This window comes from Pinus tabuliformis, chromosome 4_1 (assembly GCF_031772625.1).
Source record: "Pinus tabuliformis cultivar Carrire ecotype Pingquan chromosome 4_1, CPIR1, whole genome shotgun sequence".
NCBI classification, from domain to species: domain Eukaryota; kingdom Viridiplantae; phylum Streptophyta; class Pinopsida; order Pinales; family Pinaceae; genus Pinus; species Pinus tabuliformis.
Genome location: NC_142303.1, coordinates 853,567,494 through 853,582,991, shown reverse-complemented (window position 1 = coordinate 853,582,991; position 15,498 = coordinate 853,567,494).

The following is a 15,498-nucleotide window of genomic DNA, read 5'->3' as shown; positions in this document are numbered from 1 at the left end:
AAGCCGGCAGATACGGCAAAGCCGTCACATATCGCCGAAGGGGGGACCTCCGCAGGGTTCGAACTCGGCTGGGGGGAGCGAAAGCCATCCGCCCCAGCCGTCATATCATGCACGCTGGGTGCGCATGGCTTCCTATACACGAATCTATTTGGGTATTTCACACTCTGACGGATTTTCTCTGCGGCTTCCTTTGCCTTTTATGGCCTTGGTGTCCCTTCTACCCTTTGGTGAACCTCTGGCGAACTTCTGGTTTGAATAACACAAATACTACCTCATCAGAGTTTTTGAATAATTTCAGAGCTTCGGTACTCAAAATATGCGGAAAAATCTCACTCTTTTATTGATCAGAAAATTTCAGATTACACAAAGTTGTAATACAGACTCTGTTGTTCTTTCCTGAGATAGACTGTGATGGCATTTATCAATGTTTGCTTCTTAATAAATAAGATAGCTTTCTGGAGGCTACCTGGCAAATTCACAGACTCAGTTCCCGAAAAAGATACACCAATCCCTATAGATCTGGCCACTTTAGGTTCTTATCAGTGCCGAGCACACTGATACGCAGGGTTCGCAAATCCAACTAAAAAACACTGATTTTCAATTTCGTGATGCACGCAGATTAGGCTCTCAGCGCAAGAAAATGAATCAAACTCTTCTAACTCTAACAACAACACTCAAGACTCTAAGACTCTAAACCATGATGCCTCATGAATGAGCCTTACTCTTTATTTATAGCAAAAGAGAGGGGACAAACATTCCTGTAGGACATGTGACAAAGGAAAGGAATCACTGCTTTTGGGTAACACCGAAGCAACATCCACACAAGGATTCCAAGTCCGGAAAAGACATATGGGGACGAGATTTAAACAAAACATAGTGGATGCTTTTTCGTATAGAAAGCCCACGTGAAAACTGAAAAGACTACATAGAGGAGGCTTTTTACAGGAAAGCCCTCGAGAAAACCGGTCACAATATACTTGTGACTAGGTATTACATACAGTGTGGATACTTTTTAGATGGAGTCCACAAGAACCATTTCATGATGGATTTTCAAGAATAGTAATACCAAGAAATCGATATTTTTTATATAACTGTTCATCCCATGCTTTAATATAAATTCTTCTGACTATCATGGGTTTGTTTAATACAATATGATGTTTAATCTTAGTCATGAACAACCATTCATAATGCCTAGTCATATACTGGTGTAGAATTTGACTTTCTGTGAGTTCGAGTTCATTAAAAGTTTTACAAGGAGTGTGAAAGCACTCAGGAATATTATTTTCCATACATCAGTCACAATTCAACTGATAATATGATACATAATAAACGGGATCAATGGTTGTTTTGTTGACGTTGTAATCATTCCACTAGTCTTGTAGCCATTCACACTGTTAATTATGTTGCATGATCCAAGTTGAACCAAACTTCAGTTTTGTGTAATGGGTTTCGTTTTTCCCGTCTACATTTAACACATCCCACCAGAGTTTTTTGTATCCTGTAAAATTGTAAATAGTGTAAGGGAAAATAAGATTTGGATCTCCTCCTGGCCACTGGGAAAAAAAATTTCTATGTGTCCATGCAGGATTTCTGGCTCTATTTATACAAATATTTGTGATAGACTCTGCATCTGTCACCGCCTTCAGACCATATCATGGTGATATCATGGAAGTCAGTTCTTAGTGCTTCTTCTACTTGATGAACAGTTGTCATGCTTCTTGAATATACCATGTCATGAATCCATCTGCTTCCTTTGAGATACACCTTTTTTTCGGGAACTAGGTGTAGAATATCTATGTGATTTTGCAGATTGGCATCCAAAACTTTAGTATTTCTAAGTTGCCAGGTTGGTTTCCACTGGTCACAATATTCCTGCCAACTCTTATCTTCGGGAATAGACCTGAGGATTTCTTTTTGTTGATTCAGATCCCATTCTGTTACGATTACCATTATATGCTCAGGTTTTTGTATATGCTATCTATTAAGAAAATTTGGTAGACAATTTTCAGATCCTTTAATGTGTTCTACATCAAAGTCAAAATTTGCAAATAAGGCTTGCCATCTGGCAAACTTTGCTTCACCAAGTTTTTTGATATCTTTTGTTAAAACTTTCTTTAAAGCAGAGGCATCAGATCTTAATAAGAATTTTTTATTGACCAAACGGATTTCAAATTTGTCAATAGAATTCCAGGCAGCTTTTACCTCCCTTTCAATGACAGAATAATTTCTTTCTGTCGGGTTCCATGTTCCGGAGGCAAATTGGATTATTTGTTCTTCATCATCCTTCCTTTGCTTGAGTATTCCTCCCCATCCTAAATTGTTGGCATCTGATTCAACAATTTTAGGAGAATTGTCATCAGCAACATACAGAATTGGAAGAGATTTTACCTTGGCCTTTATATTTTTTACAGCATTTGTATGAGCATTATTCCAAGATGGAGGATTCTTTCTCAATCTCTGGTTCAAAAGATTTTTGTCTTTTGCACAATCCTGATAAAAATTGCTGACATAATTTAGGCACCCCAAAAATCTCTGAAGCTGAGTTTTATCTATAATAACATCAGGAAATTTTTCTGCAAACTCAAGGGCATGTTTTTGGAGAGATATTTGGCCATTCTGGATTGTGTGACCAAGGAATTTGATAGAGGTTTGAAATAGCTCAATCTTCTTCTTACTCAAAACAAGACCATTTCTTTTGACCACTTGCAGGAAGGTTTGCACATGTTTGAAGTGGTCATGAACATTCTTAGAAAATATAAGAATATCATCTATATACACCATTAACCAATCAAAATAAGGCTTAAAAATTGAGTCCATTACTTTCTGAAACTTTGAAGGAGCGTGTTTCAGACCGAATGGCATAACATTCCATTCATAATGTCCTCCTGGAACGCTGAAAGCAGTTTTGAATTTATCTTTTTCTGCAATAGCTACTTGCCAGAATCCTGATTTGAGATCAAACTTTGAAAATATTTTTGCTTTGGTGATTCTGGTTAGCAACTCACCCTTGTGAGGTATTGGATAGGTACTATCAGCTAAAAAAAGTTTAGAGGTTTATAATTTATGTCTAATCTTGGGATACCTCTAATCTGTTTAGATCTTTTATTCACATAGAATCCATAACAATTCCACGGACTATCAGATTCTCTTATCAATTTTCTATCCAATAGTTGTTTGATCTCTATTTCGTAGAGATATCTGTATTCTTTGCTCATAGGTATAGCTCTGCTTTTGCAAGGCTTACCTTCATATCCTGGTTTGTATGGCAGATCAATACTGTGTTTCTTTCTATGCCAGAAAGCATTGGGTTCCTCAAAACAACATTCTTCTTCAATTCTTCTTTTCAATTCAGAAATTTTATTACTGACAATGGGAGTTTTTAACTGTTCTCCTATTTAGATGGTAGATTTCAAATCCTTTAATTCAGTCAACTTCATTTCAGCTTTGTCTAATTCTTTCATAACCTGAACCATTGTAGATACTCTCGGATTTGAAATATATGGCATTTCAATCCATTTTTGACTTCCATCAGAAGTGGGTACAATAATAAAATATCCAGCTCTATTTCCTTTTAGTCTAACTGAACCATGTGGTTCCACAGCTGCAAGAAAGACATTTCCTAATATACAATCAACAGGAATGTCTGCTACTGCAAATTTTAGCTTTATGCAATGTTGGTCAAAACATATGGCAGCTTTGGGTACTTCATATCTAAGAGTTTTATCTCCCAACCCTACTACTTTTCTAGTAGTTGCAACCCAAAATTTGGCTGGAATTACCTTTGTATTGAAAATATTGATATCTGCACCTAAATCAATTAAAGTTGTTAGAGAAAACATTTCTCCTTTAATACAGACGTTTATGAGGACATGATGTTGCTGGTATTCAATTGCTAGTATCCTCATTTCCCTGAAACCTACTGTAGGATCTCTTTTTCCTTCAATTATTTCAACTTGAGACTCAACAGATTTTGGTGCAGAATGTAGAGTGTATGCATTTGTGCATGCAGAAATATTTTGTGTCAAAGGTTGCTTGCCTTTTTCTAACTGAGCTATTTGATGCTTAAGAGTAGAGATTTCTGTTTTAAGATTATGGATTTCTCTACTTACCTCCCCCAAAGTGAGTGCACGAACTTTAGATGGCAATTGGTCACGCTGGAAGGCTTTAGTGTTTCGCTCATAGGAGGCATCTACAAAGAGAGACTTTTTGGCAAATCTTTTGCTGGAGTTGGAGGAATGAAATTGATTTTAAAAAGTTTCCAGGAGCTTGTCTTTCATTTCTCCTTCTTCCATGGCACGAATTTGTGACAAAATTTTTAGTTCTTCTTCATCAACAGTCTGAGCCATCAATATTTTTTCTTTCTGATAATTCTGTTCTTTAGAAGTATCACTGGAGCAATCAGAATCAGTAGAATAGCTGCAATTACAACCATCTGAATCAGAACAGAAACATTGTTGCATATGAGTATTTAATTCTTCTATTGATGAATCAGAAGAAAAGGAATTGTAAGAATCAGAGGATGATTCTTCAAGCTGTTGTTGTTGAATCTGTTCATGAATCACAACATTCGGACAATGATCAGTTTTGTGATTCCTAGACCCACATCTCATGCATAACATTTGGGTCTCTGTTTTAACAGCTTTATTTTGTTTATTCTGAGGCATGGATTTCTTGCCTCTATTTTTTCTGGATTCTTCACCAACTAGGCACCTATTTGAAGTGTGACTTGTTTTCCCACATAACCAACAGGTTAGTTTATTCCATCTATCTTGCTTGTGAGAATGGAGATGGATGTTGGATGGCTTGTAGTAATGTGTTTTAGGGATATATTTGTAGTATCCCTTTCTGTGTCTAGAGGTGGTCCTTCTTTTCTTGCTGGTTGGCTTATTTCTAAATTGTTTGTTAGCTTTCTTTGCCTTTCTTTTGTCTTTCCTTCTTTTGACAAGAGGATCTTCAATATTTAGGCCGTATTTGTTGTAGATTGACTTACTGTCAAGCAATTTGGAAAGCTTTTCTAAAGATTTGTTTACTTTAGAACTTGTGCACAAACCAACCAATGTTTTGGTAATAATGGAATATATTTCTCCCCAGGTATATGATTCAAAGGGAAATTGGAAAGCCTCTTGTAGACATAATAAGTCTACAAATCTAGATGGAAGAGCTACTAGATATACCTATTTCCAGAGAAGATTTTTGGAATCTTTTACCTCATAGATGCACTGCATCCAATCTCTATGGAAGTCTTCAAACTAAGATAATTTATTGCACTTAAGGTTCATCAAAATCATTTCATGCTTATCTGCTATTTTTGTGTCAGAACCACACCAGTGTTCTTGAATCATAGAGGTGAGAGCTCCAATCATATTGCTCTGAGGCGTCCCATCATCATTATGAATTATGTCTCCTCTTTCATCTTTTAAAAGCTCACTTTCCATCTTTGTCATTAAAGCTGGAGATGTTTCAGTTTCCCACCATCTTAAGAGAGTACCAGTAAAACATTGGATGAGAGTTTTACAAGCTTCAATTTCATTTTTCCCTCTTAGGCACATAAGCTTGTATTCTGTAAACATCATATCAATCATTTGTCTTATCTGACCTGTACTTAGATTGTCAATATTCCATTCTTGATGAGAGTCTGGAAAGAAAGTATGATTTTTTGGAAGTTTTCCTTTTCCACTAAGATCAGGTGCAGAGTATCTGGTAAACTGGCTTTCTAGAGGCTCATAGATGGGGAATATTTGAGATTCTGAATCTTTTTCAGGATCTTTTAATAAAGAGGCAATGGAAATTTTTTCTGAAGACTCTTCCTGAGAAGGTTGGACATCTTCTCTGGGCAATAAATGGGGAAATCTGTCCACTGGCTTGACAGGATTTTGAATATGTATATTTCTTTTATGCAAGAATGAAGCAGGAACAAGCTTGTTAGCTTTGGATATACTCATGTTTGCAAATTTCTTAGACAAGTTTGTTATGAGTCCTTTAGTAGAACATATTTTTTGTATAACCTTTTATTCTACTTTGTCAAGTTTGTTTAAGGACTCTCTTACATAGCCTTTCAGAACAGAGGAAGAAAACTGAATATCACTCAAACAATTATTTACAATATTGATTGAAACCTGTAAACTGTCATATTGTTCCTTCACAATAGATGCTTTAACAGAGTTTATTTCCAATCCTTTAAGGGCAGTATTAGTCCAGTTCAATTGTTCACTGGCTTTTTGGATCCTGCCATCAATACCTAAAGCATTGTCATCCTTTAAAACTAAAGGAATAGCTTTCGCTGAGTTTTGGGTTTCTCCAAGGATTACATATAGTGTGGATACTTTTTAGATGGAGTCCATGAGAACCATTTCATGATTGATTTTCAAGAATAGTAATACCGGGAAATTAGTATTTTTTATATAAATGTTCATCCCATGCTTTAGTATAAATTATTCTGACTATCATGGGTTTGTTTAATACAATATGATGTTTAATCTTAGTCATGACCAACCATTCATAATGCCTAGTCATATATTGGTGTAGAATTTGACTTTCTGTGAGTTTGAGTTCACTAAAAGTTTTACAAGGAGTGTGAAAGTGCTCAGGAATATTATTTTCTATACACCTGTCACAATTCAGCTGATAATATGATTCATAATAAATGGGATCAATGGTTGTTTTGTTGACTCCGTAATCATTCCACCAGTCTTGTAGCCATTCACACTATTGATTATGTTGCATGATCCAAGTTGAACCAAACTTCAATTTTGTATAGTGGGTTTCGTTTTTCCCATCTACATTTAACAAATCCCACCAGAGTTTTTTGTATCCTATAAAATTGTAAATAGTGTCAGGGAAAATAAGATTTGGATCTCCTCCTGGCCAATGGGCAAAATTTTTCTATGCGTCCATGCAGCATTTCTAGTTCTATTTACACAAAAATATTTGTCATAGACTTTGCGTCTGTCACCGCCTTTAGACCATATCATGGTGATATCATGGAAGTCAGTTCTTAGTGCTTCTTCTACTTGATGAGCTGCTGTCATGCTTCTTGAATATACCATGTCATGAATCCATCTGCTTCCTTTGGGATACACCTTTCTTTCGGGAACTAGGTGTAGAATATCTATGTGATTTTGCAGATTGGCATCCAGAACTTTAGTATTTCTAAGTTGCCAGGTTGGTTTCCACTGTTCACAATATTCCTACCAACTCTTATCATCAAGAATAGACCTGAGGATTTCTTTTTGCTGATTCGGGTCCCATTCTATTACAATTACCATTATAAGCTCAGGTTTTTGTATATGCTCTCTGCTAAGAAAATCTAGTAGACAATTTCCAGATCCTTTAATGTGTTCTACATCAAAGTCAAAATTTGCAAATAAGGCTTGCCATCTGGCAAACTTTACTTCACCGGGTTTTTTGATATCTTTTGTTAAAGCTTTCTTTAAAGCAGAGGCATCAGATCTTAATAAAAAAAAATTATTGACCAAATGGATTTCAAATTTGTCAATAGAATTCCAGGTAGATTTTACCTCCCTTTCAATGAAAGAATAGTTTCTTTCTGTCGGGTTCCATGTTTCGAAGGAAAATTGGATTATTTATTCTTCATCATCCTTTGTTTGCTTGAGTATTCCTCCCCATCCTAAATTGTTGGCGTCTGATTCAACAATTTTAGGAGAACTGTCATCAGCAACATACAGAATTGGAAGAGATTTTACCTTGGCCTTTATATTTTTTACAGCATTTGTATGAGAATTATTCCAAGATGGAGGATTCTTTCTCAATCTCTGGTTCAAAATATTTATGTCTTTTGCACAATCCTGATAAAAATTGTTGACATAATTTAGGCACCCCAAAAATCTCTGAAGCTGAGTTTTACCTATGATAACATCAGGAAATTTTTTCTGCAAACTCAAGGGCATGTTTTTGGAGAGATATTTGGCCATTCTGGATTGTGTGACAGAGGAATTCGATAGAGGTTTGAAATAGCTCAATCTTCTTCTTACTCAAAACAAGACCATTTCTTTTGACCACTTGCAGGAAGGTTTACACATGTTTGAAGTGGTCATGAACATTCTTAGAAAATATAAGAATATCATCTATATACACCATTAACCAATCAAAATAAGGCTTAAAAATTGAATCCATTACTTTTTGAAACTTTGAAGGAGCATGTTTCAGACCAAATGGCATAACATTCCATTCGTAGTGTCCTCCTGGAATGTTGAAAGCAGTTTTGAATTTATCTTTTTCTGCAATAGCTACTTGCCAGAATCCTGATTTGAGATCAAACTTTGAAAATATTTCCGCTCTGGCGATTCTGGTTAGAAACTCACCCTTGTGAGGTATTGAATAGGTATTATCAGCTAAAATAGAGTTTAGAGGTTTATAATTTATGACTAATCTTGGGATACCTCTAATCTGTTCAGATCTTTTATTCACATAGAATCCATAACAATTCCATGGACTGTCAGATTCTCTTATCAATTTTCTATCCAATAGTTGTTTGATCTCTTTTTTGCAGAGATATCTGTATTCTTTTCTCATAGGTATAGTTATGCTTTTGCAAGGCTTACCTTCATATCCTAGTTTGTATGGCAGATCAATACTGTGTTTCTTTTTGTGCTAGAAAGCATTGGGTTCCTCATAACAACATTCTTTTTTCAATTATGAAACTTTATTACTGACAGTGGGAGTTTTCAACTGTTCTCCTATTTGGATGGTAGATTTCAAATCCTTTAATTCAGTCAGCTTCGTTTCAGCTTTGTCTAATTCTTTCATAACCTAAAGCATTGTAGATACTCTCAGATTTGAAATATATGGCATTTCAATCTAGTTTTGAATTCCATCAAAAGTGGGTACAATAATAAAATATCCAGCCCTATTTCCTTTTAGTCTGACTGAACCATGTGGTTCCACAACTGCAAGAAAGACATTTCCTAATATACAATCAATAGGAATGTCTGTTACTGCAAATTTTAGCTTTATACAATGTTGGTCAAAACATATGGCAACTTTGGGTACTTCATATCTAAGAGTTTTATCTCCCAACCCTACTACTTTTCTAGTGGCTGCAACCCCAAATTTGGTTGGAATTACCTTTGTATTGAAAATATTGATATTTTCACCTGAATCAATTAAAATTGTTAGAGAAAACATTTCCCCTTTAATACAGACGTTTATGAGGACATGATGTTGTTGGTATTCAATTGCTAATATCCTCATTTCCCTGAAACCTACTGTAGGAGATTTTGGTGCAGAATGTAGAGTGTATGCATTTGTGCATGCAGAAATATTTTTTGTCAAAGGTTGCTTGCCTTTTTCTTGTTGAAAATGCAACAAGAAGATGGAGCTTAGTGAAAAGAAGTCACCTTCACTAAGTGGGCCCGCAGGCTATTTTGGGCGCAAAGTCTATTTTTAGATTATGTCTATTTTTAGACATACGGATCATGGTCTATGAGTTGCAGGATGATATTTATGGATGATTGGTCATGTTGGTAAAAATTATAGATGGACTTCTATTTTTAGACATATGGGCGGAGTCTATTTTTAGACTGCCAGTCTAAAAATAGAACAATCGAATATTATTAGCTCTTAATAATATTTGGACTATAAACATTATCTTATCCTCTTGCAGCACTTCAGTTCGAGCTACAGATGTGGCACATGCAACTGCCAGAAGGAAATATGCTTTTCCTATGGGTTAGTTGAGCTATTGCATGATGGACTTCAGTTAGAACTCAAGTGATTGAGTTTGGTGGAGTTGATTGAGGAGTTGATGGAGTTGTGTTCAGTTTGACTTAGTTGAACTAGTTGTATTTAGTCTAACTGCCAAATACACTAGTGATGAGTGATGTGAATTAATTATTAATTATTAATTAATTCACTAATTATTAACTCATAAATCAACTAAAGAATACATCAGTTAACTCAGTGCATGGACAGTTTAGTGGAGACAAGTGTTAGAGGTGGGTGAAAGAGTGAGACTACTATCAGTTGTGACTATAGCTGTGCATGAGATTTTCACAATCATTGATTGAGATTGCCAATGAGGATTGAACAGTACAGGCCAAGGGAAAACGAGCTTGGATCAGATCTATTCTCAACTTGGATTGCGCAGTAGAGGCAGGCAAACAGTGGAGGAGATTTGAACCCCTGACTTGTTCAGATCTGAGCTAGTTTGTGTGTAGCAGGTGGAGATAGTACTGAGTACTTGTGAGGAGTATTGTACTATGTATTGTTACATGTTCTCTATCATTATAATATACAGATAGTTGGGGGTTTTCAGTTGTATGCTTTCCCCATTACATATTGTGTTGATATGTGTGATTGATGTTTCAATGTGCGCATGCGATTGTTTCTTAATTCCGCAAATTGATGATCAATGGTAGAGGAGGTTATGTATTATGCATGCATTCCGAAAATAGTGTATAATCAGGATAATATCTGTGAATAAGTGTTATATTATTCAAAATTTCTACATGGTATCAGAGCGAAGTTGATCATTAGATCTATTATTCAAAAAGTGATTACATTTTATTTCTTCAGGCAGAGTCTATAATCGGGCCAGGTAGGCTCTGGATTCATCCTTCTTTTGGAAGGTGACATATCCGGTAAATGTCCATACAGTTAATCTCTATACGAGAAATACTTTGTTCTCATGAATTTTAGATCAGAAGCGGTTGAGTTTTGAGCTGGTGGAATTTGAATTTGCAGCAGTGTTTTCTTGGTGTCGAAGTCAAAATGTCTTTCAACGGATTGCGATTGGAGTATGCCCTTGAAGGCAGCTCGAATTATATTGCATGGAAAGACAGGATGGAGGCGGTGTTAGATGACAATGGGTTGAAGGAGTTCATAGAGGCTGAGGTCCCAAAGCCTACTGATGCTGCTCATGTTGAGGCTTGGCAAAAGAAGACAGCAAAGTGTCGAAGGATTCTGTTGGAGGGCGTGAAGGATCACATTGTATCCAGCCTGCATGGAAAGGCTTCTCCATACTTGATGTGGAAAGTGTTGACAGATTTATTCCAAAGCAAGAGCGACCAAAGGAAGTTGGCACTCAAGGATAAACTCAAAAACATTAAGTGTGAGAAATGAGACATTATACCCAAGTATCTCACAAAGTTCACCCAATGCCGGGATGAGCTGGGAAGTGTGGGGGTGACTGTCGATGATGAGGACTTGGTGAGCTTGGCTCTCCTTGGTCTTCCAAAGAGTTGGCATTCCTATCAAGACTCTGTCAATGGTCGGGAGAAATTGACAGGATGGGAGAGACTTTGGTTTGATCTTGCGCAAGAGGAGATCAGGCGGAATACCAGGGACAGATCTTCATCAAAGGCATCTGATGAAGAAAATTGCGCTTTGGCTGCCAAAGCAAAGAAGGGGAAGAACAAAAAGGCTTCTCATTCCGATGCGAAAGGCAAGAAGTAGGACATGTCCAAGGTGAAGTGCTTTCACTGTCACTAGCACGGACATTATGCCACAAATTGTCCGCAGAAGAAGAAAAATAAGCAAACTGCTGGATCTACAGCAGGAGAGGCCTTATCCTCACAGTTTGAGCCGGATTTTTCGTTGATCGCATGCTTGGTATCAAGTGTGATGGGATTGGTATGGTTTTTGGACAGTGGTGCGTCTTTTCACATGACAAGAGATCGAGATTTGTTTTCTGATCTGGATGAGAAAGATCTTGGAGTGCACATCGAGATGGGTGATGATGGTAGATACAGTGCGACCGGTATCGGTACCATTTCATTTGAGAGGGAGTCTGGTAAACCCTTCGTATTGAAGGAAGTGATGCATGTTCTAGGATTGAAGAAGAATCTTATCTTTGTGGCAATGTTAGAAGACAAGGGATATGATGTTGTCTTCAGTGAGGGAAAGGCTTTCCTGCGCAGTAAGACAACTGGAGAAACCCAGAAGATAGGGGTTCGAGTCAAGAACCTTTATCAATTGCATGTAGATGGCTATGCAGCAATGGCATGCAAGGTAAAAGGATTGGTGAGCTGGGATGATGGTGAGCTGTGGCACAGGAGATTGGGCCACCTTCACCATGGAGCCTTGAAGATACTGTAGCAGATTTCTACTGGGCTTCCTAAAGGCACTCTTGTGCAGTCAGATCAGTGCAAGGGGTGTACTTTGGGAAAATTTGTGAAAGCCACCTTTCACGAGAAGGATAGTCGTGCCACGCCGATCCTTGAGAGAATTCACACAGACGTGTGTGGACCTTTCTCAGTAGCTTCGATAGCAAAGCACAAGTACTATGTGATCTTTGTTGATGATTTCTCTTGAGAGTGTTGGATCTTCTTCATGTAAAAGAAGAGCGAGACATACTCAAAGTTCTGTGAGTTCAAAGCACTGGTTGAGAAGGAATCGGGGAAGAAGGTGAAGGCTCTTAGGAGCGACAATGGTGGTGAATTCATCTCTGGCGAGTTCAAGGACTTCTGCAGTACAGAAGGGATTCGTAGAGAGCTAATAGCTCCCCATAACCCACAGCAAAATGGGGTTGTTGAGCGGAAGAACAGAATGATCGTGGGTGTTGCACGGGCGATGTTGCATGATCAGGGCCTACCCCTTCACTTGTGGGCGGAGGCATGCAATACTGCAGTATATGTGCAGAACCGTTGTCCTTACAAGATAATTGGCATGAGTACAGCTGGGGAGGCTTATTCTAGTAAGAGGCCTGGTATTTCCCATTTGAGGATTTTTGGTTCCCTTGTTTACATGCATGTGATGAAGGATGCCAGGAAGAAGCTAGATCCTACCACAGAGGTTGGGATATTTGTGGGGTACACTCATACACCCCCCAACTATCGTGTGTATTTGCCAGACAGTCGCAAGACTGTTGTGCGACAGGATATCGAATTTCAGGAGGAGAAAGCCATGAAGTGTTCGCTTGAGAGGGAGCCACACTTGCATGCAGATGAGGAGCTATTAGTTCCTAAGGATGAGCCTCAGGATATGGATCAGCCACAAGATGAAGTTCATGGAGTGGAAGAGATCACTCATGCAGAGCCAACCATCAGAGGACGAAAGTGCACTACAGAAGCTGAGCAACTGGCTCAAGATGCAGAGAAGGTTGTAGGACCACCTACAGCACAGTGCAGACAGAGACAGTCACCTGATCAGTACACTAGATACACAGATTTTTTGAGCAAATGTGTCGTGACTGAGCCATCCTCTTTCAAGGAAGCTGTGGAGGATCCCACATGGGTAGATGCCATGGTGGAAGAGTATGATTCGATTGTCAAAAACAGTGCATGGGAGATTGTCCCAAGACCGGAGGGGAAATCAGTGGTGGATTCGAGACGGATCTACAAAGTGAAGCAGGCAGCTAACGGGAGTGTGGAGAAGTACAAGGCAAGATTTGTTGCCCGAGGCTTCTCACAGATAAAGGGGATCGATTATGAGGAGACCTTTGCACCTGTCGCAAGGTATTATTCCATACGGGCGATTCTTGCTCTCTTAGCGCAGATGGGGTGGCACATCCATCAGATGGATGTGAAGACTGCGTTCCTCAACGGAGTCATTGAGGAGGAGGTTTACATAGAGCAGCCCGAAGGTTTCGAGATCTTCAGCAGTGAGTCGCATGTGTGCGGGCTCAAGAGAGCATTGTATGGGTTGAAACAAGCACCTCGTGCTTGGTACACACGGATAGACAGTTATTTCACCGGACTTGGATTCTCCAAGTGTGAGGCAGATCCTAACCTATACCAAATTGTGGTGGAGGGTAAGTTGATGATCATTGTACTTTATGTAGATGATTTTATTTTGACAGGAGATGAGCTATTAATACTTTCATGCAAGGAGGATCTTCCTAGAGAGTTTAAGATGAAGGACTTGGGCCTCCTTCATTATTTCCTGGGATTGGAAATTTGGCAGTGCAGTGATGGACTATTTGTTTCTTAGGGTAAGTATGCCCAAGAGATACTGGAGAAGTTCAACATGCATGGTTGCAAGCCTGTTGATACTCCTCTTCCTGGAGGTTGGAGGAAGGAGGATGCTACTTCAGCGGAGGTAGTGGATGCCACTGTTTATCAACAGTTGGTGGGGTCGCTTATGTATCTGGTCAATATACGACTCGATATATGCTATGATGTTAACCAACTTTCACAAGCTATGGTTAAGCCAACCAAGCTCTTCTGGAAGGCAGGAAAGCATGTATTGCATTATCTCAAAGGCACATCGGGATATGGATTGTGGTACAGACAGGAGGATGAGGTGAAGCTATGTGGCTTCACGGATGCAGATTGGGCAGGGAGCCCAACGGGAAGAAAGAGCACATCTGGAGGGATCTTCAGTATCGGGTCGACAACAGTTTCTTGGTACAGCAGGAAGCAGAGATCCGTGGCACTCAGTTCAGCAGAGGCCGAGTATATGGCAGCAAGTTTGGTTGCATGCGAGGCTATATGGATGAGGAAGATCCTGGTCAGGTTGTTCAGGTCACACTTGGAGCCTACTGTGATTTATTGTGATAACCAGAGTTGCATTAAAATCTCAGATAATCCAGAGTTTCATGATAGATCCAAGCACATCGACATCAGGTACCATCATATCAGAGATTGTGTGCAATGGAGAATCATGTTACTTTCATACATTCCCATGGAGGATCAAGATGTTGATATCTTGACGAAGGCGCTCACCAGGAGAAAATTCGAATACCACAGAGGCAGGATAGGGGTTGTAGATAATCCATATCTTGTTGAGATGGAGTGTTGAAAATGCAACAAGATGATGGAGCTTAGTGAAAAGAAGTCGCCTTCACTAAGTGGGCCCGCGGGCTATTTTTGGCGCAAAGTATATTTCTAGACATATGGATCATGGTCTATGAGTTGCAGGATGCTATTTATGGATGATTGGTCATGTTGGTAAAAATAGATGGACTTCTATTTTTAGACATATGGGCGGAGTCTATTTTTAGACTGCCAGTCTAAAAATAGAACAGTCGAATATTATTAGCTCTTAATAATATTTGGACTATAAACATTATCTTATCCTCTTGTAGCACTTCAGTTCGAGCTACGGATGTGGCACATGCAACTGCCAGAAGGAAATACGCTTTTCCTATGGGTTAGTTGAGCTATTGCATGATGGAATTCAGTTAGAACTCAAGTGATTGAGTTTGGTGGAGTTGATTGAGGAGTTGATGGAGTTGTGTTCAGTTTGACTTAGTTGAACTAGTTGTATTTAGTCTAACTGCCAAATACACTAGTGATGAGTGATGTGAATTAATTATTAATTAATTCACTAATTATTAACTCATAAATCAACTAAAGAATACATCAGTTAACTCAGTGCATGGACAGTTCAGTGGAGACAAGTGTTAGAGGTGGGTGAAAGAGTGAGACTACTATCAACTGTGACTATGGCTGTGCATGAGATTTGCACAATCATTGATTGAGATTGCCAATGAGGATTGCGCAATACAGGCCAAGGGAAAATGAGCTTGGATCGGATCTATTCTCAAATTAGATTGTGCAGTAGAGGTAGGCAAACAATGGAGGAGATTTGAACCCGTGA